This window comes from Papio anubis, chromosome 3, assembly GCF_008728515.1.
Source record: "Papio anubis isolate 15944 chromosome 3, Panubis1.0, whole genome shotgun sequence".
In the NCBI taxonomy this organism is placed as follows: domain Eukaryota; kingdom Metazoa; phylum Chordata; class Mammalia; order Primates; family Cercopithecidae; genus Papio; species Papio anubis.
In genome coordinates, this window is record NC_044978.1 from 69,811,850 (window position 1) to 69,835,346 (window position 23,497).

The window sequence follows — 23,497 nt, forward strand, 5'->3', positions numbered from 1 at the left end:
ACAGCAGAGGGGCCCTGGGCCCAGCCCACAAAACCATTTTTTCCTGCTAGGCTTCTGGGCCTGTGATGAGAGGAGCTGTTGTGAAGGTCTCTAACATGCCCTGGAAACACTTTTCCCATTGTCTTGGTGATTAATATTCAGCTTCTCATTACTTATGCAAATATCTGCAACTCGCTTAAATTACTCCCCAGAAAATGGGTTTTTCTTTTCTATTGCACTGTCAAGCTGCCAATTTTCCAAACTCTTATGCTCTGCTTCTTCTTAAACATTTTGTCGCTTAGAAGTTTCTTCTGCCAGGCACCCTAAATCATCTCTCTCAAGTTCAGTGTTCCACAGATCTCTAGGGCAGGGGCAAAAGGCTGCCCGTCTCTTTGCATAGCAAGAGTGACCTTTACTCCAGTTCCCAACTAGTCCTTAATCTTCATCTGAGACCACCTCAGCCCAAACCTTATTGTCCATGTCACTATCAGCATTTTGGTCAAAGTCATTCAACAAGTCTCTAGGAAGTTCCAAACTTTCCTATATCTTCCTGCCTTCTTCTGAGCCTTCCAAACTGTTCCAACCTCTGTTACCCAGTTCCAAAGTTGCTTCCACATATTTGGGTATCTTTACAGCAGCACTCCACTGTACTGGCACCAATTTACTGTATTAGTCTGTTCTCATGCTGCTAATAAAGACATACCTGAGACTGGGCAATTTATAAAAGAAACAAGTTTAATGTACCCACAGTTCCACATGGCTGGGCAGACCTCACAATCATGGTGGGAGGCAAAGGATGAGCAAAGGCATGTTTTGCATGGTGGTAGACAAGAGAGCATGTACAGGGAACTCCCCTTTATAAAATCACCAGATCTCATGAAATTTATTCACTATCATGAGAACAGCATGGGAAAGACCTGCCCCCATGATTCAATTACCTCCCACCACGTCCCTCCCATGATATGGGAACTATGGGAGCCACAATTTAAGGTGAGACTTGGGTGAGGACATAGCCAAACCATATTAGCAACCAAAAAATAAAAATAAATAAAGCAAAATGAATTTTAAAAAGTAAAAACACTCCAATATGACCTTTAGGCATCTATCTGTGACTATTAGTGGTACTTTCTCTTACAGCTGCAATTCAAGGTACTGCAGGAGGGAAGAAACATAAACTTGGTGAATCTGTGGCTGATGGGTGATAGATGACTACAATAAGAAGAGAAGTTTGTACATTCTCTTCTATCCATCCCTCACTATCCACCCTCAGGGTTGGCCTAGCTACAGAAAGCTTGAAGAGGACAAAGCACTGCTTCTGAGACCCAGCTGGTGAAGTGGGAAGGCAGACAATTCCTATTTCATTTTTTCAACTACAGAATTTCCTCAAATAGGAAACCAAACCTATTCTAAATATTGTACAATCTATTCTAAAATTATTCTACATCTTCCAATTATAACATGTAAAAACTCTCAAACAAATATCCTTTTTGTAATTTAAAAGTCTACATTAGACATGAACTGATACTTATCAATAAATATTAGGACCTGATGTGTTTCAGAGATAGTTTTTATCTTGCTTTCCTGTTATGTTTTGTTTTTTAATTCCTGTAGTTAAACAGTGAGTAATTTAGAATGGGAATATTTCTTAATGGACTTTGCAACAAGTAGTTTTGCTGGAAGCCTTTTTAAAAAGTATTCTGCCAGTAAAAATGTGACAGAATTAATTAATGTTTTGAGGACACATTTAAACATTTCTACCTAAAAGAACCTGCTTACTTTTTCTGTGGAATATTAACAAAAAGAAAGTTATTATTTGAACAGGAAGGAATAAGGCACTTAAATATGATGAAATATCTAGAAATAAGACAGCACATTCCATGAGAAACTGAAAAATCACAACATGGATATGTTGCAAAAGATCTCAGAAATGTAATGTAAACAAATAGGAAGACAAGTGATCTATTAAACTAAAAATCTTATGATAATCAAAATGGTACCAGATTAATTCTACTCAATTTTTTCTAAACAGAATAGAAAAGAAAATGTAAAGATAAGAATTCCTGATATTAAATTTCACCTTTTTAAAACTTAAGGATGAATTGTAGCTTGAGAATTTTCTGAAGATTAATGAATAATTATTTGTCTTTAAATTCAAGTTGTTCCCAAATAGCTTTTCAAAGAACCGTCTGATCTTTGATAGTACTTAGTCTTGGATTATGAATAAGAATAAAACAGTTTCTAAGAAATGGAATATATTACATATGGGCCTGTGTGTGTTTGTGTGTGTGTGTGCATGCATACACTAGTTATCATGGAAATGTCCAGAATAAGGACAAAACACTAACTGGGTTCTTAAATGGCATAACGATAGGCCTCAGATCCTTGAGAAAACTGTTGCTCAAAAGCTGTAAGGTTTCCAAGAAATCAACCAGGAAGTCTAAAAGTAAATGTGGGGAAATTCTAATTAAAAGTTCACTATCTAATCTAAGGTAATTTGAGTACTTCTTAGGTGTTTATGAGGCTTTATTGCATACCAGTAAGGTTCATAAAACACATCACTTATACACCAATGACCATATGGGTCAAACTCACTAAACTATCAAGCTATCATCAAGCTCAAAAAATCAATTACTTACCTTGATTCAATACATTACTATACATTCTATCTGGATGGGAAAGACTAAATACTGGGAAAGTAGCTAAAAAAGATACTACCAAGTTACTGACCTTTTCCTCTTCTCTCTAAAAGGCATTTAACAATACTTACATTCTTCAGTCAGTTGGCTTATGTATATTTTTATTTATACAAAGTATTATGACATTGGAATCTGAAAGAGCATTTTGATATTTCTAAAAGTGAGGGGGAATGGGGACAAAAGGCACTCCTTACTGGTGTGCTTTAATCAGTTACTTTTTCTCCTCTGGCTTTTTGGAAGGGAAGGTGGGGTCCTGTAGGAGACCAGACCCCTCACCTTACCTTGCTCACTTCTTGAAGGCCTCTCCCATCTTTGAAGTTCATGATTCCATGAAGACTTACCTGAACCCAGACCACAACAAATTCAGATTGCCCAAGAAACAAGATGCCTTTCAGATGAGAATGACTCTTGCAGTCTGACTTTTACTCAGAACCAAAATGCAAAGTGTAAGACTCCCCAAGATCTCATTCGAAGATGTTTTGTCTACAATTAGCCAACATTCTGCAGGCCTGTTTAAAACTTCTTTCTTAGATTGAGGAAAAGTTGCAATCTCCTCAAATCCACCATCAATGGCTGCATTAGAGCTATGGGTGAGCAGCTTGGACTAATGGGTTCACAAAGTACTTATGGATCTTTATGAGTACTCCTTGTTCACCTGCCTCAGACTCTTGGGTCCCCAGGGATCACTGAAGGAGCAGGTTCACTGACAAACATTAGTTTGCTGGTGTTAACTAAAAAAAAACTTTTTTAGTTTTCTGGTGTTATAGACAGCAATTCCCCAACACTGTAAGCCATTCATTAGGGTTTTGGAATAGAGAAAACAAAATCCATATTTTTCATAATTCTGAATATAACATGGTAGAGAAAAAGAACAAATATATAAACTGTGAAACACAGATCCAGACGTACTCTTTCATTTTGTGCTTATTTCTAAAATTATTTCTATTCTATCTAGTTATGATACTTTAAGCCCAGTGGAGAAGGGAAAAGCACAAACATGAAGTCATCACTACAGCAATGAGAAAAATATAACCCTAGTTGTTTATTGATATGATTTCTAGAAGCTAAAAATGGAAAACAGAGCAAGAAGTTGTGATTTATTTACAAATAGCTTATTTACATACCGACCTATTTGTGGCAAACTCCTGTTTGGTTCATATAAGTTCTAATTCGGTGAAATTCATTGTTAGAATATCTCCTTATCTTACCTAGCTTCCACTTACTGCTAAACTTAATGATTTGCCTTGATGACATTTACCCCTCCTGTTCTCTACCCCCACATGGTAAGGAGGAATTAAAGAGCTGAACCTGGACTATAGATGCCTTTTAACTGGGTCTTTCTCTCCTTGGTTTTGCCAGGCATGGCTTCTGCTCCTTCTGCTTCTGTGACCCTCCTAGTTGCTGAGAGTTGGCCTGTTTCTTCAACCACCTCCCACCCCACTAAAAAGTGTCAGGCTTTGTGCTAGGCTTCTGGTATAAAATTGTTTACAAAACAAACCCAACCCCTACCCGCATGAAGCCTAGACTGCAGTGGGGAAGAGAGACATTAGTCAAATATCACAAAAATAAATGTATCATTAAAAATTGTAATGAATGCTAAGAGGTAAGGGACACAGCACTGTGAGGATACTGTGAGAAATTTCAAGTAGGCCGGGCGCGGTGGCTCAAGCCTGTAATCCCAGCACTTTGGGAGGCCGAGACGGGCGGATCACCAGTTCAGGAGATCGAGACCATCCTGGCTAACACGGTGAAACCCCGTCTCTACTAAAAATACAAAAAACTAGCCGGGCGAGGTGGCGGGCGCCTGTGGTCCCTGCTACTCCGGAGGCTGAGGCAGGAGAATGGCGTGAACCCGGGAGGCGGAGCTTGCAGTGAGCTGAGATCCGGCCACTGCACTCCAGCCCGGGCTACAGAGCAAGACTCCGTCTCAAAAAAAAAGAGAAATTTCAAGTAAAGGGTATAGTTACAGATGGATATTCTGTAAACCTATCAGAACCAAGTTTTCGGTGCCCTTCAATTTCTCAGGCCCCTGCCAAAATTCTGCAATTAATTTTGTATTCATATTTTTTGTGTTGTTGTTGTTGTTACTTAAAACTGCCTCCAAAACTGAGTAAGTTTTAGGTCCACAAGACCTGGATTCACCTTAGGTGAGATATGTACAAAGGTCTTATGATGTGAGGGAATATAATGCATTCAAGGAAAAGTTTAAAAGTCCATTGTGGATGGAATGCAAAGAGAGTTGGTGTAAGATGGGACTGGAAAGTAAACAGGTGGCAAGCCATCCCTCTACAGTGTAGCAAGGATTTCTTTCTTCATCTGCCTAGCAAGAACAACCCACTGACACTCTTTTAATTGAAATAATTATTGAGATAATTATATATTCACATGCAGTTTTAAGAAATAATAGAGGATTAGTGTACCTTTTACCCATTTCCCCCAATGAGAATATCTTGCAAAGCTTTTATACAGTATTACAACCAGGATATTGACAATGATACAATATACCCATCCTATTCGATTTCCCAGTTTTATTTATACAACTTTGAGCATGTCTTTGTGGATTTAGTTCTATATAGTAGTCCCTCCTTATCTGGAGTTTTGCTTTCTGCGGTTTTAGTTATCCATAGTCAACTGTAGTCCAAAAATATTAAATGGAAAATTCCAGAAATGAACAAGACATAACTTTTAAATTGCACACTGTTCTGAGTAGCATGATGAAATCTCGCACCACCCTTCTCTGTCCTGCACAAGACATGAATCATCCTGTGTATCCATGCTGTACATGCTACCCACCTATGGTCACTGAGTCTTCTTGGTTACCAGATCGACTGTCACAGGATCACAGTGCTAGTGTTCAAGTAACCATTAATTTGCTTAATAATGGCCTCAAAGTACAAGAGCAGTGATGCTGGTATATTGTTAAAATTGTCCTATTTTAATATTAGCTATTATAGTTAATCTCTTACTGTGCCTAATTTACACATTCATCTTTATTATAGGTATGTGTGTATAGGTATGTATTGCTCCATTTTTCTATTGCTATAAAGAAATAACCTGAGACTGGGTAATTTATAAAGAAAAAGAGGTTTAATGGACTCATAGTTCCACATGGCTGGGGAGGCCTTATGATCATAGCAGAAAGTGAAGGAGGAGCAAGGACATGTCTAACATGGCAGCAGGCAAGAGAGCATGTGCAGGAGAGCTGCCCTTTTTAAAACCATCAGATCTTGTGAGGCTTATTCACTATCAGGAGAATAGCACGAGGAAAGCCCCACCATCATGATCCAATTATCTCTCATTGTGTCCCTCCCACAACATATGGGGATTATGGAAGCTACAGTTCAAGATGAGGCTTGGGTGGGGACACAGCCAAACCATACCAAGGCAAATGCATAGTATATATAGAGTTCAGTGCTATTCACAGTTTTGGGCACCCACTGGGCATCTTGGAATGCAGATGCTCTGGAGATAAGGGGGGACTCCTGTACAATTTTGTCTCATATATAGATTCATGAATTCATCACCTCAGTGAAGATACTAAACATTTTCATCACCTCAAGGATCCTTCATGTTTCCCTTTTATAATCAAATCTTCCTCCTTCAGCTTCCTGGTTGCTATCACTAACCAATGTCATCCAGCAATCTGAATACATCTGGTCCTGGACTTTTTTGTGGTAATTTTTTTATTGCCAATTCAGTCTCACTGCTTGTTAGTGGTCCATTCACGGTTTCTATTTCTTTCTGATTTAAGCTAGGAGTGTTGTATCTTTCCAGGAATTTATGCATCTCCTCTAGGTTTTCTGGTTCATGTACATAAAGGTGTTCATAGTAACCTTGAATAATCTTTTGTATTTCTATGGTGTCAGTTGTAATATCTCCCATTTCATTTTTAATTGTGCTTATTTGGATCTTCTCTCTTCTTTTCTTCATCAATTCTGCTAATGGTCTATCAATTTTATTTCTCTTTTCAAAGAACCAGTTTTTTGTTTCATTTATATCTTGTGGGGTTTTTTGTTTGTTTGTTTCAATTTCATTTAGTTCTGCTCTGATCTTGGTTATTTCCTTCCTTCTTATGTGTTTGGGTTTGATTTGTTCTTGTTTCTCTAGTTCCTTGAGGTGTGACCTTAGATTGTCTATTTGTGCTCTTTTAGACTTTTTGATGTAGGCATTTAAGGCTATGAACTTTCCTCTTAGCACTACCTTTACTGTATCCCAGAGGTTTGGATAGGTTGTATCACTATTACCATTCACTTTGAAGAATTTTTTAATTTCCATTTTGATTTTGCTGTTGACCCAAAGATCACTCAGAAGCAGGTTATTTAACTTCCATGTATTTGCATGGGTTTGAAGGTTCCCTTTGGAGTCAATTTCCAGTTTTATTCCACTGTGGTCTGAGAGAGTGCTTCATATAATTTCAATTGTCTTAAATTTATTGAGACTTGTTTTGTGGCCTATTATATAGTCTATCTTGGAGAAAGTTTCATGCGCTGATGAATAGAATGCATAATCTGTGGTTGTTGGGTAGAATGCTCTATAAATATCTGTTAAGTCCATTTGTTCCAGGGTATAGTTTAAATCCATTGTTTCTTTTCTGACTTTCTGTTAAGAGATCTTCCTGCCTCAGCCTCCAGAGTAGTTAGGATTATAGGAGTGCACTAGCATGCCTGGCTTTTCTGAGAGGATTTTTATTTTATTTTATTTTATTTTTTGTCATGAGATGTAGAATATTGTTAAATACTTTACATCTATTTCTTGAGAAGATTATATGGATTTACTTTTATTCTGCTAATATGGTTAGAATTACATGAATTGATTTTGAAATGTTAAATCAGCCCTGCTCCCTGGAATGAACACTGCTTGGTCATAGAGTATTATCATTTTTGTATATTGCTAAATTCAATTTGTTAGTATTTTATTAACAATTTTTGCATACATGTTCATGAGACATGTTGCTTTATAATTTTCTTTTCCTGCAATATCTTTGTCTGGTTTTGATACCAAGATAATACTGGTCTAATAACATGAGTTGAAAAGTCCTCCTTCCCCTATTTTCTGAAAGGTCTCATGTAAAATTGGTATTATTTTTTCCCTAATAATTTGATAAAGTCCTTTGCTGAATCTGTCTGTGGTTGTATTTGTGGGAACATTTTAATTACAAATTCAATTTTTTAGTAGATATGAGCTTATTGGAGCTATTTCTCTTTGAGTCAATTTTGTTAATTTCTGTCCTTCAAGAAATTGGCCATTTTATCCAAATTATCAAATTTATTGGCAAAAAGTTTTGATTATATTCTTTTATTATCCTTTTAATGTTGGTAGGATTTCTGGTGATTCCTTTTTTTATTCCTGATATTGATAATTTATGTGTATTTTGTCCTTGATCAGTCTAGCTAGTGATTGATCAATTTAATGGATTTTTTTTAAAAAAAAAGAAGCAGCTTTTATTTATGCCTTCCAATTTATTGTTTTCTTTAGTTATTTTTATTATTCCCTTCTTTTAATATGCTTTGTTATATTTTATTTTTCTTCTTTAGTCTTCTTTTTCCATTTTAATTGTAAGGATAGGTCACTGATCTTTCCTAATATAAGAAGTTGAACTATAATTCTTCCTGAGAGCACTGAGTTAGCTGAATGTAATGCATTTTTATATGCCCTTTTATTTTCATTCAGTTCAAAACACTCTGTAATTTCCTTTTTGATTTCTTCTTTGATCTGCTGATTATATAGAAGGATGTTATTTATTTTCCAAGTCTTTGGAATTTTCAAATATCTTTCTCTTATTCATTTATTTAATTTAGTATGATTAGAGGATATATGCTGTATAATCTTGATCCTTTTAAATTGGGTATTTGTTTTATGGCCTAGCATATGGTCTATCTTGGTAAATACTGAATACATGTGTGAGATGAATGTGTGTTCTGCTGTTGTTAGGTGAAGTGTTCAATAACTGCGAGTTAGGTTGGATTAGAAGATAGTGTTGTTTAAGTCTTCTCTTCTATAGTCCTACTGATTTTTTTTCTACTGGTTCTGTCAGTTACTAGAAGAGAAATGCTTAAATCTCTAACTATAATTGTGAATTTGTCCATTTTTCTTTTGTCCACATTTGTTTATTGAAACCGAATCTTGAAGCTCTGTTATTAGGTGAACATACACACATTTAGGAGAGTTTTTCTTCATCCATCGATCCTTTTACCTTTATGAAGTTTTCTTTTGGTCTCTAGCAATACTCCTTTACCTTAAAATCTGTTTGGTTTGACACTAATATGAGCATTCCAGCAATGGTTCTTGTTTACAGGAGAATATTTTCCATCTATAGGTTTAACCTATAGGAAACCTTAAATAGGTTTCCATTTATAGGTTTGAAGTCCAATTCATAAATTTTTTTATTTGTGGTTTATGATTATATCTTATCCAAAAATCTTAACTGGGTTCTTGGTTTTCTTAATGAGTTATAAGAGTTCTTTATGCTACATATATTTATATATACATATGTACATGTACATATATATATATTCTTTGTCAGAGAGATGTTTTGCAAATATTTTTTCCCATTCTGTAGCTTTCTTTTTCATTTTCTTAACAGTATTTTTTTGCAAGTAAAAGTTTTGTCTTCATATTTAAACTGCACAAATTACTAAATAACATATAATTGGGTTTTGTTTTTATATTCAATCTGAAAATATTAATCTCTTTCTATGATCTGGAGTTTTTAGACCACACTGAGCTAATGAATCGTTAGTATGGTTAGGTTAGTTTACCGTCTCGCTGTTTTCTACTTTTCCCACTTGCTTTGTTGTTCTAGTTTTCTTTTTCCTCTTTTCCTGCCTTTTCTCGGACTAAAATTTTTTCATAATTCCATATTATCTGCACTATTCTTTATTAAGTCGACAATGTTTTTCTTTTTTAAATGATTGCTTTAGGATTTATAATATGTGTACATGTTTAAATTATCACAATCTGCTTTTAATTAGAATTATTTTAATTTATATATAATATATAAATTCAAAAATATAATTTCATTTTCTCCTCTCATTCCTTGTGTTACAATTTTCTTACAATTTACATCTACATATGTTTAAAAACACAATATAGTACTATCTTTTTTTTCAGATGCAATGAATCCTATGGTAAGTGTAGATTTAATTTTTTAAGAAACTGCCAAACTGTTATACAAAGTAGATGTAACATTTTGCATTCCCACTGGCAATATATGAGGGTTCCAGTTTCTCTACATCTTTGTCAACACTTTGAATTGTCAGCCTTTCAATTTAGGACATTTTAATGTGTGTACAGCAGTATTTTGTATTTTCCTAATGACAAATGATATTGAGTATTTTTTATGAGCTTGTTAGCCATTTATATACCTTGTTTTATGAAATGTCCAAATCTTTTGCTTATTTCTTAACTGGGTTCTTGGTTTTCTTAATGAGTTATAAGAGTTCTTTATGCTACATGTATTTATATATACATATGTACATGTACATATATATATATTCTTTGTCAGAGAGATGTTTTGCAAATATTTTTTCCCATTCTGTAGCTTTCTTTTTCATTTTCTTAACAGTATTTTTTTTGCAAGTAAAAGTTTTAACTTGGAAGTCCAATTCATAAATTTTTTTATTTGTAGTTTATGATTATGTCTTATCCAAAAATCTTTGCCTAGACCAAGGTCATAAATATTTTCTCCTACGTTTTCTTCTAAAAAGTTTTATAGTTTTAGTTTCTATGTTGAGGTCTATAATCTATTTTGAATTTTTTTGTGTGTATGGTTTAATGAAAGGACCTAGATTCATTTTTCCCATACAGATATCCAGTTATTTCAGCATAATTTACTGAAAAGACTATCCTTTCTCCATCTAATTTTTCACCATTCTTGAAAATCAATTGACTGTGTGTAATTGTTGTCCTATTTCTGGACTATCATTGCTGTTCCATTAATCTAAATGTCTATTCTTTGTTACTATTGTACTGCCTTGATTACTATAGCTTTATAAACCTTGAAATCAGGTGGTGTAAATCCTCCAGGTTTTTATTTTAAAAATTGTTTAGAGATTCTAGATCCTTTGAATTTCCATGTAAATTATTCAGTAAATTTGTCAGTTTTAATTGCATTCATTTTTGGAAGGCATTTTTACTGGATATGGAAACATAAATTGACACCTTCTTTGGTCAGCATTTCAGAGAGCTAAACCTATTGTCTTTGAACTTGCATAATTTCTGACAAACAATCTGATGTGATTTTTGTCTTTGTTTCTCTGGATGCTGTGTCTTTGTTCTCTTGCTATTTTTAAGACTCCCTTTTTAACAGTTTTTCAGCAGCTTGATTCTAATGAAACTTGGCAAGGTTTTATTTATGCTTATTTTACTTGGACTTTATTTTGCCTTTTCTATCTGTGAATTTACAGTTTTTTAAATCAAAATTTGGGAAAATTTTGGCCATTTCTTTTTAAAATATTTATTCTGTTTCTTTCCTTCTGGAATTGCAATTGTGCATACATTAAGACACTTGATATTTTCTCACGGGTCAAGAGAGATGAATCTTTTTCAGTCTTTATTTCTCTATGCTGCATTTTGGATACTTTTATCACTATGTCTTTATGTGCCATGCTACTGCCTTCCATGGTGTCTAAGTATGCTGTTTATCCCATGCAGCAAATTTTTCATTTAAAAAATTGTTTCATTTTTGTCATTAGTATTTCCATTTGGGTCTTTTTTATGTTTTCCATTTCTGTCCTCATTTTATTCAGGGTTTTATACATATATATATATGATGCTATATATATATTCAGATACATATATACCAGATAAATAAATATGTGTATATATATCCCATATATATATTTGGTGTATATATATATATAGCTCTATATATAGCGATATATAGAGCTATATATAGAGCATCATATACAGATACATATTTTTACATATAGATGTAAAATAAAACATGATAAAACAATAAAACAAATAAAGTATTAACAGACAAGAACTTTAAAATAGCACAAATCACATATGATTTTTGCCATATTTTTACCTTTGGGTTTATTCTATTGACTGACTTTTCTTCAGCACATGTTTCTCATTTTCCTGCTTCTTCACATATGCAAGATTCTTTTTACTGGATGTTGTACATTGTAGTTTTACATTTTAGGGTGCTGCATTTTGTTATATCTTTTAGTGTGGATCTAGATTACCTTTACTGCAGTCCTCTTTTAGCCTCACTTTTAAGGTGAGGTTCTTCTAGGTTTCTGCTACATGCATCATATATTCATGAAGGTCTCTTCACTTTGGCTTGTGGGAATTCAGATGATTCCCAGACCTTTGTAAGCTCCAGGGATTGTTCAGTTTACAGCTCCTTCATATTTGTTTCTCTCTCTGAAATTGCTCACATCCAATAATGTCTTTGTAGACTGACATTCAACCAAAGACTCAATGGAACTCTTATGAAGCTTCCTGGAACAGTTTTCCTGGGTAACTTCTTCCTTCTCGATAATCTGCTCCACAAATCCTAACTGCCTTACCTTCCCCAGATGGTTATTTCTCTCTCCTCAACTCACTGACATTGCCAAACTTTGTTTGGATTTATCTTCCTGTGCATGCTACAATGGAAATTAACTCCAGGTAGAAAGTCTGGGCAAAGGTACGGCTCAATTCATTTGTTTCTCTTTCTTCAAGGATCACCATCTCATGCTACCTACTATCAAGTATCATAAAACAGTTATTTCCTCAACTTTATCTAGCTTTCTGGTTGTTTATGGATGAAGGGTGATTATGTATCCCCATTATCTCCCGCGGCCAAACTCTGACATAATTTAGAATGGAGTTTCATTTTAGAAAATCCTGTCATAGGCATGGACAAAGACTTCATGACTAAAACACAAAAAGCAATGGCAAGAAAAGCCAAAATTGACAAGTGAGATCTAATTAAACTAAAGGGCTTCTGCACAGCAAAAGAAACTATCATCAGAGTGAACAGGCAACCTACAGAATGGGAGAAAATTTTTGCAATCTATCCATCTGACAAAGGGTTGACATCCAGAATCTACAAGGAACTTAAACAAATTTACAAGAAAAAAACAACCCCATCAAAAAGTGGACAAAAGATATGAACAGACACTTCTCAAAAGAAGACATTTATGTGGCCAACAAATGTATGAAAAAAAGTCATCGTCACTGCTCATTAGAGAAATGCAAATCAAAATGACAATGAGATAGCATCTCATGCAAGTTAGAATGGCGATCATTAAAAAGTCAGGAAACAACAGATGCTGGAGAGGATGTGGAGAAATAGGAATGCTTTTACACTATTGGTGGGAGTGCAAATTAGTTCAACCACTGTGGAAGACAGTGTGGTGGCTCCTCAAGGATCTAGAACCAGAAATACCATTTGACCCAGCAGTCCCATTACTGGGTATATACCCAAAGGATTATAAATTATTCTACTATAAAGACACATGCACACGTGTGTTTATTGCAGCACTATTCACAATATCAAAGACTTGGAACCAACCCAAATGCCCATATGTGGTACATGTACACCATGGAATACTATGCAGCCATAAGAAACGATGATATCATGTCCTTTGTAGGGATATGGATGAAGCTGGAAACCATCATTGTCAGCAAACTAACACAGGAACAGAAAACCAAATACCACATGTTCTCACTCATAAGTGGGAGTTGAACAATGAGAACACATGGACATAGGGAGAGGAACATCACATACCAGGGCCTGTCGGGTGGTAGGGGGCTGGGGAAGGATAGCATTTGGAGAAATACCTAATGTAGATGATTGGTTGATGGGCACAGCAAACCACCATGGCACGTGTATACCTATGTAACAAACCTGCATGTTCTGCACGTGTATCCCAGAACTTAAAGTATAATACAAAAAAAGAAAATCCTGTCATACTTTTGAAATACAGAAATAAAATTGAAATGTACCTTCTGCTGTAAAAAAATTGTAAAAAGCATTTATTATTTGATCTCATATTCTCTGGAGTCCAATTCCTTCTACTAGCCAGAAAAATGAACAAAATTGACCAATAGAAGTCATTATAATAACTGAGGTTGTTTTGATTTTAAAATATTTAGGGGAGGAAATCAGTCAATATAAATTAGTTACAACTTTTTCTCCACCACTACAGAGTCTCTCCTAACTCTCTTTCCTCTGTAACTGACATTGGGGTCCCACTCAGCATGGTAGCAAAGAGAGAGACCTTTGGTCCATGTGCTGTCTTTTGCTGGGATTTTCCCTTCCTTCTCTCATCTTGGATATCCTACACCAGTGCCTTCTGAGGTTTGACTAGTCTGGTCCTGTCCTATGTTTTTGAGGTGTCATCCGTGGATGCCTCTGGATCTTGTCATGCTACCTAGTTCTAAAGTCCCTATAGTGGATTTTGTCTGCTCTACTGATTATCTAAATCTGTGACCCTTGTGGGTGACCCTGCAGCCACCAGCTGATTTTCCTCACCATGACACAGATTGCAAAATTATTTCTAGTGGCCTTGAAACATTTCCTCAGGCATTCCTCTTCTGCCTAGGGGCTACATAGTACCAACACCATTCTAAATACAGGGCTTTGCTAAAGAGTTTACCATATTCCCCCTTCTCTCTCCCAAAGGCACTAGTACCCAATAGATGAGTCAAGTCACTCATACCTATAACTCTCCCATTCTTTTTCTCCAGTTTCTAAATTCTACTTCTCTTAGTGAAAGGGAATTCTCCTTTCTTGTCATAAAGAAACTTCCCCTGCAATATAGTCTCTGTTCTCTTTATGCTTTAGCGTCATGTAAATACAATACTCTAAGACTTGAAAGGACCAAGCCCACACTTTTGAATGTAAAGGGAAATATGGGAGATTTATAAAACACTTTTGTTCTTTAACAAAGAGTGGCTTTATGACTAGAGTCTCGCAATCGATTAAAAAAATGTCAGCCTGGGGACTCAGAGAAGAATAAAAGACCTGTTTGTTCTGTATCTGCCCTTACCCTGAATCAATACATGCCATTCACCAGGTGATTGACTGATTCAACAAATCAGGCAGCCACTACACACCTAAGGACTAAGGAACAAAAAATAAAGAAAACACTGATTTAATACCTGAAAAATATTATTTTTTTACCTTTTCTATAGTAAATCTTTGCATGAGGATTGACTTCCATTATATCCTTCTCTTTTCTCCTAGCATCCACATAGCCTAGTTGTAAAAAATAGTAAGATCTAAGATGCATAGATTACGTGAGGTATGTCAGGCACTGCTCTCATTGTTTTAAACTCATTTAATCCCCACAGCAATGCAGTATAGATTATCATTACCTTCATTTTACAGAATGGAAAGCTGAGGCCCAGAGAGATTAAGTAACCTGCTCAAGATCACACAGACACTTTATCTTGGTTAAATTAGTGAATCTTTAATCCTCAGAATTTTCAGCTATAAAGTAAGGATAACAATTTCAATAATATAAATGAGGTAGTCTGTATAGTATTTCAGCAAAAGCTTCCCAGATCCCAATGGGCTGGGTTCAAATTTTATGTTTCTGAGTTACTGTCTTGTAACCCTGGGTTCCCTGACCTCTCTGTACCTCAGTTGCCTCAACTGTAAAGCAGGAAAGATGATAAGTATATTTTCCTCTGAAGACTATTATGGGGATAAAATAAATAAACATAAGACTTGAACCAAAGCCTAGTACACAGCAAGTGATCAATAAATGTTACTGTTTTCAAAGGCCCACCCTATCTTATCAGAAATCCTGGCACCCTAGCTTATCAGAAATCCTGACGGCAAGGTGAATTTTGGAATTGGGACTCCTTCACATGTTACACATCGGATAGAGTCCACATGGAATTATGGAGTGTTACCCCAGTGAGGTCACAGAAAACACCATAACCAAATATTAAGATGGCTGCCTCAAAATGCACGAATATTCACTCTAAGTGAGAAAAATAAAGACTAAAAACACCCTCTGGCAGTTCTGTTCAGGTTTTGCTACTGAATCAATCATTGCAAAATGTTAGTTTTCAGAGGCTTTTTATTTCAGAATTTCAGATGGGGTATTTTGGGCTGTATTATTTTATATTATGAGAATTAAAGAAGGTGACCTACATAAGCCAAGCTAAGTACAATGCCTGGCATATAATAAACTCTCTGTAAGTGTGCATTTGCCATTGATTTGGAAATTAATACCATTAGCATTAGTATTATGTTAAAGCCATAAAATAGCTACAATTAAAACAGCATCTTCGTAGCTATTTTACATATTCTCCTAGTCATTTCCCCAGATAACTTTCTGTAAAAGTTTTCAGATTTCCTAATTCTATCATATTTTTGGCTGGGCATGAAGTTCATCTATCACCTTTATTTCATTTGCCTTCCTTGGTGACCAATCCCTTATCTGACTCCCCAGCCTTGTCTCTGTGATAGGAACAGTGACAGCCAAGGAAACAGCACAATCTCATAGTAAAAAGGAAGAAAGAAAGAATATAATAATGACTGTCATTTATCGCAAATTTGCCCTGGAATCTATGCTAGATACTTTCCATAATTCTCTCATTTAATTCTCCCCACTACTTGCTAAAGCAGGTATTATCACTCTGATTTTACAGATTGAGAAACTGAGACACAGAGAGATTAGATGATTTGCCTAAGGACTTTAGGAAGAAGTCCTTGAAATTGTTTGTGTGTTTTTTTGTCCCCTTCTATGAGAAAAGATCTTAGTTTATTCACATTTTCTAAAAGATACACACTGTTCCAAGGTTTAAGAACTACTGAGACTACAGATGCTGTAAAAGTACTTGATATTTGTGCAGACAAATGGGTGCTATTGATTCCCAATTCAGGTGGGATTTATTTACAAGTCTCCCCGTCAGACCTAGGCAGTGTAGCTCCCAGGTCACTCAGCAAAGAGAGGGATTAAAAGACATCCCCAATAATAACATTTCGCCTATCAGAACCACAAGCTGCAGCCTTGGCTACTTAGACAACCTTCAGCATTTTCCCCACAACTTCTGTTTCATTCACTCCCTAAATCTCATTGAGTACTCTCTCCAATCTCCTCGCCAGATTAAAATCTCCTTTTAAACCAGAAGCCATGTCTAATTCCTCTTTCTATCCATCCCCAAACTACAATGTTTTGCACATTGTGACTTCTTCATATGTTTTTGATGAAACAGAAATTAAAGCTGTATCTCAAAGGATATCTCAGATGGGCATTTCAACCTCAATTGTGTCCTTATTACCCACAATAAGGACACAATTGAAAGACTGAAATTCAGCTAAGGCTCTTACCTTTCTCTGAGCTCCCAGAAAGTGAGGACTCTTAAGATTTCTTGTCAAATAACTGTAAAAGAAAATTTTAAACAGAATAAGTATTTCATTAGGTAATATCTGCTTGATTACTCCTATCTACCAGTCTCTGAAATCAAAAAATTTGCTCTGCTTTTCCTCCAGTCCCGATATGTGTGAGGTTTGTTTGTTTATTGATTCATTTATTTATTTTATTTCTTAGAGACAGAGTTTTGCTGTATCACCAAGCTGGGTGATAGTGGTGTGATCGTAGACTATAGTGCAGTGGTGGAATTATAATTCTCTGGGCTGAAGCAATCCTCCTGCCTCAGCCTCCCAAGTAGCTAGGATTATAGGTGTGCATCACCACCCCCGGCTAATTAAAAAAAAAAAATTATTTTTGTAGAGACGGGGTCTTACTATGTTGACCAGGCTGCATGTGTGAGGTTTAGATGTGTGGAAGTCAGTAGTAGATAGAAACTCTCAAAACCCAAGCCAATTCGAGAATTTTTTTTTTTTTTTGAGATGGAGTTTCACTCTTGTTGCCTAGGCTAAACTGAAATGGTGCAATCCTGGCTCACCGCAACCTTCACCTCTTGGGTTCAAGCGATTCTCCTGCCTCAGCCTCCCGAATAGCTGGGATTACAGATATGTACCACCACGCTTGGTTAATTTTGTATTTTTAATAGAGATGGGGTTTCTCCATGTTGATCAGGCTGGTGATCCGCCGACCTCGGCCTCCCAAAGAGCTGGGATTACAGGTGTGAGCCACGACACCCGGCCGCCAATTTGAGAATTTTTTAAAAATAATAATAATCCACAGACAATCCCCCTCATTTCCATATTTTCTCATATAGCTTTTCTATGAAGCACACATAAAAATGATAGAATAAAAGCTTAGTTATAATGATATGACTTCATCGCAATCAACTGTGGAACATGGACAATAAAATTATTTAATTTGAGTCTTTCTGTTCTCCAGAAATGATCTTTGTCCCTTTTCCTTCAGTAAGGAGCTTGTTTGCATGAAAGTATGAGTGTTTATAATACACTGGCACTATTCTTTTTGCTTTCTTCGAAGACAATAAACACTCAAATTTATGTTTCCTTATTCATTGAAGTATTTGCTGGAATCTCATGTTCACATGGAGAAATGTAGTGGCAGAAGAAAGTAGAGGGCGGGAAAGTTCAGGAACGTGTCTAACTTGTTTTTAATTAGACCACGACTCACAGATTAATGAAAATAGAAATGTCTGAAAAGATAATTTCTATATAGCTGAGAAAATGTCAATTGTCTAGATGGAAAAATATTATGAAATCTTGTGGAGTGGCTGTAGGAAGAGGCAGGGCACTAAAAGAGGTCCTCAAGCCTCCCTTTGGTGTTACCACTATTATGTGCTATTTGATGTGTCAAACCATATGACCCCCCATTGAAAACTGTGAATAAATTTTGCATTTTTAGTTAAAAAGCATTGAGAAATAGAAGGTGTTTCTTTTTATTCTTTCTTTTTTCTGTTTGTTAAGGTGATATCTATTTACCTCACTACATATTCTGGGTACCACAAAGATACCAGAGATTTCAAAATAGAAAATGTACGCCTAGCCTTAACATTGGCCCATAAAACTCCTCAAATTGCATCTTGTCACTCTTTTCAAGTGAGTCCATCAAAAAGGTAATATCAATTTAATCATATATAGTTTTTGTTTTTATAATGAAATAGTCCCAAAAACCTGAGAAAATTCTTAGTCTTTTTCTTTATCTGAGAACCCATTCTATAATAACAATACACTGGATCTTAGCCAAAAGGCCGAGAAGCGACCTATAGTAATAATAGACACATACTGACATATTTCTTAATTTCTGAATAAAAAGCTGAAACTTGGAATAGTGAAATCAATTTTCTAAAGTTAGTAAAGGACAAACATTTTGAAGAAAAAGAATTTCTTTTCACTTTACAAATAATAAATCCAAACTGAATAAGTTAAAGAATTTTTTAAAAATGTAACGAAGTTTAGTTTCTGTTTCATCTTGTGTGCAGTAAACATTAAATTCTAATATATTCTCTTTAATTTTTTAAAATAGATAAATATATCAATGTTAAATATTCAGATTGTTACACACTTCTTGTTTGCATATCAACTTTTAAGTTAAATTTTTATTACAAAACTAATAAAAAAGAAAAGAAGGAGCATTAACAATAAAAAAAAGTGGCACATTCTAGTTTTCCAGTTGAAAGGAAGAGCACTTCCTTTTCTCATGATAACAGAAGCTCCCTGGATGGCTGACTCACATCTGATTAGAATTTGTTTCTCCCTCCAGCAGAGCAGTTATGTTGCTTCTCCCAGCAGCTGATTGGGTCAGTCTTCCTCAGGGTTCTCAGCTGACCCCAGGTTATTACATTCCCAAGGCTGAAGACTTTCCTTTTTTCCAGTACTTAAACTTCCCTTCTCTCTTTAGACACGCAGGCTCCTTCCTCTGAGAGGTAGTATAGAAAGACCGCTGAATTATGGCTCTTTCAAACTGAACACTGATCTGTTCTTTTTCATTCCTGGGAGTAAATGGAGAAAGATATGTTTAATTCCTGATGTGAATTTGACCTCTGTTGTCTCAGTTAATAGAATGGACTTTTGAAATGTTGCACTAAAAAAATTGTTACAGTTATTGTAGTTCAGCTTTATTTCAAGAAAGCAAGCATGCCATTGGATTGAAAATGGCGAATAACATTGGAAAATAAAAGAATCATTGAACGAGAATTAACTCACTAACCCAGCTTATTTTTAATACTCTAGATATAGATTCTCCAAAAGAATGACATACTTCCCTAGTTTACATAGGAATGGACTAAGGTGTGTTTGGTGAGGGGTCATTTTTGTGGCTTACAACTCTGGAGAGTTATTTTTGCAGCCTGTGGAGCCAGACTGGAGAAATAAAGCTGAAGGTGCTTTGATGTCTAAATTCCATTGATAACTTTTAAGCAAAAAATAACAGTAGAGTGAGCTGTGGAAATAGTAGTGGAAGAGAGGGGATGTTTCAAGAAAAATATTCACACAATTATTTAGCATTGAGCTGATCAAACAAAACAAGATTGTGAGCCATTTTCTTCTATGAAAGAAAAAAGGATGTTTGCATTATTAATTTTTCTTTTCAACTGAGTCCAAGTATGAAGAGTCTAAGGTTGGCTGAATCTTCCTGTAATTCTCCTTCGGAGAAAGTTTCAGTGAGGAATTAAGAAAACCAACAGTAGGGAAAGGAAGCTATTTTAATAGGAATGTGGAAAGCTAGGGAGAAGGAGACAAGAATATAAAACAAAGTCGAAAAGGGAAATACCTCCAAAAATCTAAATTTCTTCTTCTTTGCTAGCCATTTCCACCTCTGACTCAACTCTGGTAAATTAAATGCAGTGGTTTTTAACCAAGCAGAAGCATTGGAACTACTCATGGAGCTCTGGCACCACACAGCTGCCACGATGCCACCCTAGGCTTTCTAAATGAGAATCTCTGGAGGTGGGGCATGGGCATGGGTCATTTTAAAATCCGTTTCATCAGTTGTTCTGAAACATACTACTTTTTTAGTGTGATCCCCATTTACCCCAGGCCCCACCACCCTGTGCTTACAAACAGAACCACAATACCGCATAGCTCAATCTCATGACCCTATGTATAATTGCAGAGTCTCATTTATATATTTCTGTAGTCCCCAAATACATAGAACAGAGTTGGCAAGCACTCCTCCCAGATCTTTCTGCCTGGCATCTCTTGTGGAGGGCTAGCAGAGACACTTGAGAGTGATTCTTAACATTAGCTCCCTGTTCATAGTACCAACACCTATCCTGGTGCAAACCTAAAGTGCAAACCCTCAAGGTGAAACAACATTTATCATTTCAGAACCAGGCTGTGTCATCCCCAGATACAGTGAAAATGGTGCTCTTCCCTAACCTGTATCCTGCTTCATCACTTTGGCCCCTAAACCACATGATAGGTGCCTCTGTGCCTGGGAAAAAGGAATCTTCAGTGTCCTCCTGCAGCCCCTGCCTCCATCTAGGTTCAGACCGAGACCATAAGACCCATCAGTAGAAGAGACAGCCTCTTGTCCATTTATATCCTTTTACATCTCTACCCCCACACACCCTTTTATTTGAAGACACTTTCCTACTATGTAAATTATTTCACTCAAATCACCTCTTTGAACTTTTAGATGCACCTTTTAATCAAACACACACCAAAATTTAAAATCTCAGTTTAAATTGAGGTGATATCCTTACTACACATCATTCTTCTAAAATAATACTCTTTCAGCTGGGCGTGGTGGCTCATGCCTGTAATCCCAGCATTTTGGGAGGCCAAGGTGGGCAGATCACGAGGTCAGGATCGAGACCATCCTGGCGAACACTGTGAAACCCCGTCTCTACTAAAAATAAAATAAAAAATAAAAAAATTAAAAAAATTAGCCTGACATGGTGGCAGGCACCTGTAGTCCCAGCTACTAGGGAGGCTGAGGCAGGAGAATGGTGTGAACCCAGGGGGTGGAGCTTGCAGTGAGCTAAGACAGTGCCACTGCATTCCAGCCTGGGCAACAGAGCAAGACTCTGTCTCAAAAAATAAATAAATAAATAAATAAATAAAATAATACCCTTTCTTTCAATCTACCAAAATCTAGCTAAGTCCAAGGGGATCACATGTGTCAGGTTCAAGCCCCAGCTGAGGTCTGAGGGGAGTAGGTGGATGCAGCGCAGTGAGCTAGAAGAACAGTCGAGAGACAGCAGGTAGATGAGACCTAACTTTATTCAGCAAGTCCTTCACAGTGTCAGTGTTACATTTATACACCTTACAAACCATAGTGGCTGAGAACCAGGTGATGAGCTTCTCTATGCTATGTCTACATAGCTGTGATTATATTAAGCATGGAAATGTGCACCTGCACTCCAATCCTGCTGAGTCATGCAGGATGTTTACCTCTGCCTATGGCTGCTTGGCTGCAGCAAAGCCTTGTTCCTTACAACATGGTCTTAGATCAAGTGAGTTGATAAATGTCAACCTCTATAGTTATCCAGAAAATGCAGTTAGCATCTTCATTTTCAAACTCAAGGCTCAAGAACTCTTGGGATTGCCACATGGATAAGGGAAGAAAAAAGGGGTTGAGTGGGCATTTGATAGAATATGTATTCTCAGATCTACAATCCAAAAAAAAAAGAAACCTATTTGAAAAACTCCCTGTATCATGGCAGCAGTTCACAATCTCCTTCCCCATCCTTTGCTCCCTGCCTCATTTCTACTTCCCAAATCCTCTTGTTAGGATTTTTCATCTTTGCAAATGACTCCACCATTCAGCCAGTTCTTCAAGTCAAACACTGGTTGTCAAATTTGGCTCTTTCATCTCTTTCTCCTCTCCTCTGACAACAAATCTATAACCAAGTCCCATCAGTTCTATACTGTAGATTTCTACTGAGTTTATTTCTTTCTCTTCATCTCGACTGACTCTAATCCAGGCTGACATCATGACTTGCTGAGACTAATGCAATAAGCCACAGCTAATTTTCTGATATCTACATTTATACCCTGAAAATGTTTTATCTGGTACAATCAGGGTAATTTTTAAAAATATCTGCTTCTTCTGCCCTTAAAAATCTTAAAATCTTCCTAAATCCTCTGAATGTCAGAGTTTTCAACTATAAGTTGGGGATAATGATTCCTAAATTGATGGTTATTGTAAGAATGTGAAAGATTGTAAAATATATGCATAGAGAATGTGTATATAAAAAGTCTAATGCTGTACTTCACTTGGCATATGTCAGAAAGTATTATGCTTATCTTTTTTCTTTCTAAGGCAGCCGAGGACATGGGACTCAACGGATAAACAAAGTTCATTTTAGCTCTAAACTTCTGTGATTCTATGTCACGCAAAGAAGCTGGGATGTTCCTAAATTTTAAACTTGATGTCATTTTTTTGTTGTTGTTTTTCCATTGGTAATAAAATTCGGAACCAGAGGGACACAAATATGATTCATATCAGGTTATGTCAAAGGTGATAAAAGTCACACTTGTCTTCATACCTTGCTCTGCCAGCCCCAGTTCTGTCATCTTTTGTTCTGCTGGCTCATGGGTTGCTGATGGATTGTTCAGGCTGAGGGGTCAAAAGAAGAGAGTCAGAGTTTCAAATAAGTCACCTTAAAACAAATTCACATAAGAGATTTCATATAAGCACCCCTCATCTCATCTGTGCCTCACTTTTGCTTTTTTTTTTCTTTTCTTTTTTTTTTTATTATTATTATACTTTAAGTTCTAGGGTACATGTGCATAACATGCAGGTTTGTTACACATGTATACTTGTGTCATGTTGGTGTGCTGCACCCATCAACTCGTCAGCACCCATCAGATCATCATTTACATCAGGTATAATTCCCAATGCAATCTCTCCCCCTCCCCCCTCCCCATAATAGGCCCCAGTGTGTGATGTTCCCCTTCCCGAGTCCAAGTGATCTCTGGTGGCTGATGCCTGTAATCCCAGCACTTTGGGAGACCAAGGCGGGTGGATCACCTGAGG

General features: G+C 36.3%; 1 long non-coding RNA gene across 1 annotated transcript in view; it reads right to left on the reverse strand.

Annotated features, from left to right (window-relative positions):
* Positions 1-23,161, reverse strand: part of LOC103884589 — a 107,257-nt gene extending 84,096 nt beyond the window's left edge. The window contains exons 1-3 of the long non-coding RNA XR_002522170.2: positions 23,007-23,161; positions 19,248-19,505; positions 16,960-17,011 (exon numbers count right to left, since the gene is read on the reverse strand). This is a non-coding gene — a long non-coding RNA (uncharacterized LOC103884589). The remainder of the gene's footprint in view (positions 1-16,959; positions 17,012-19,247; positions 19,506-23,006) is intronic.
* Between the last annotated feature and the right edge of the window lie 336 nt (positions 23,162-23,497).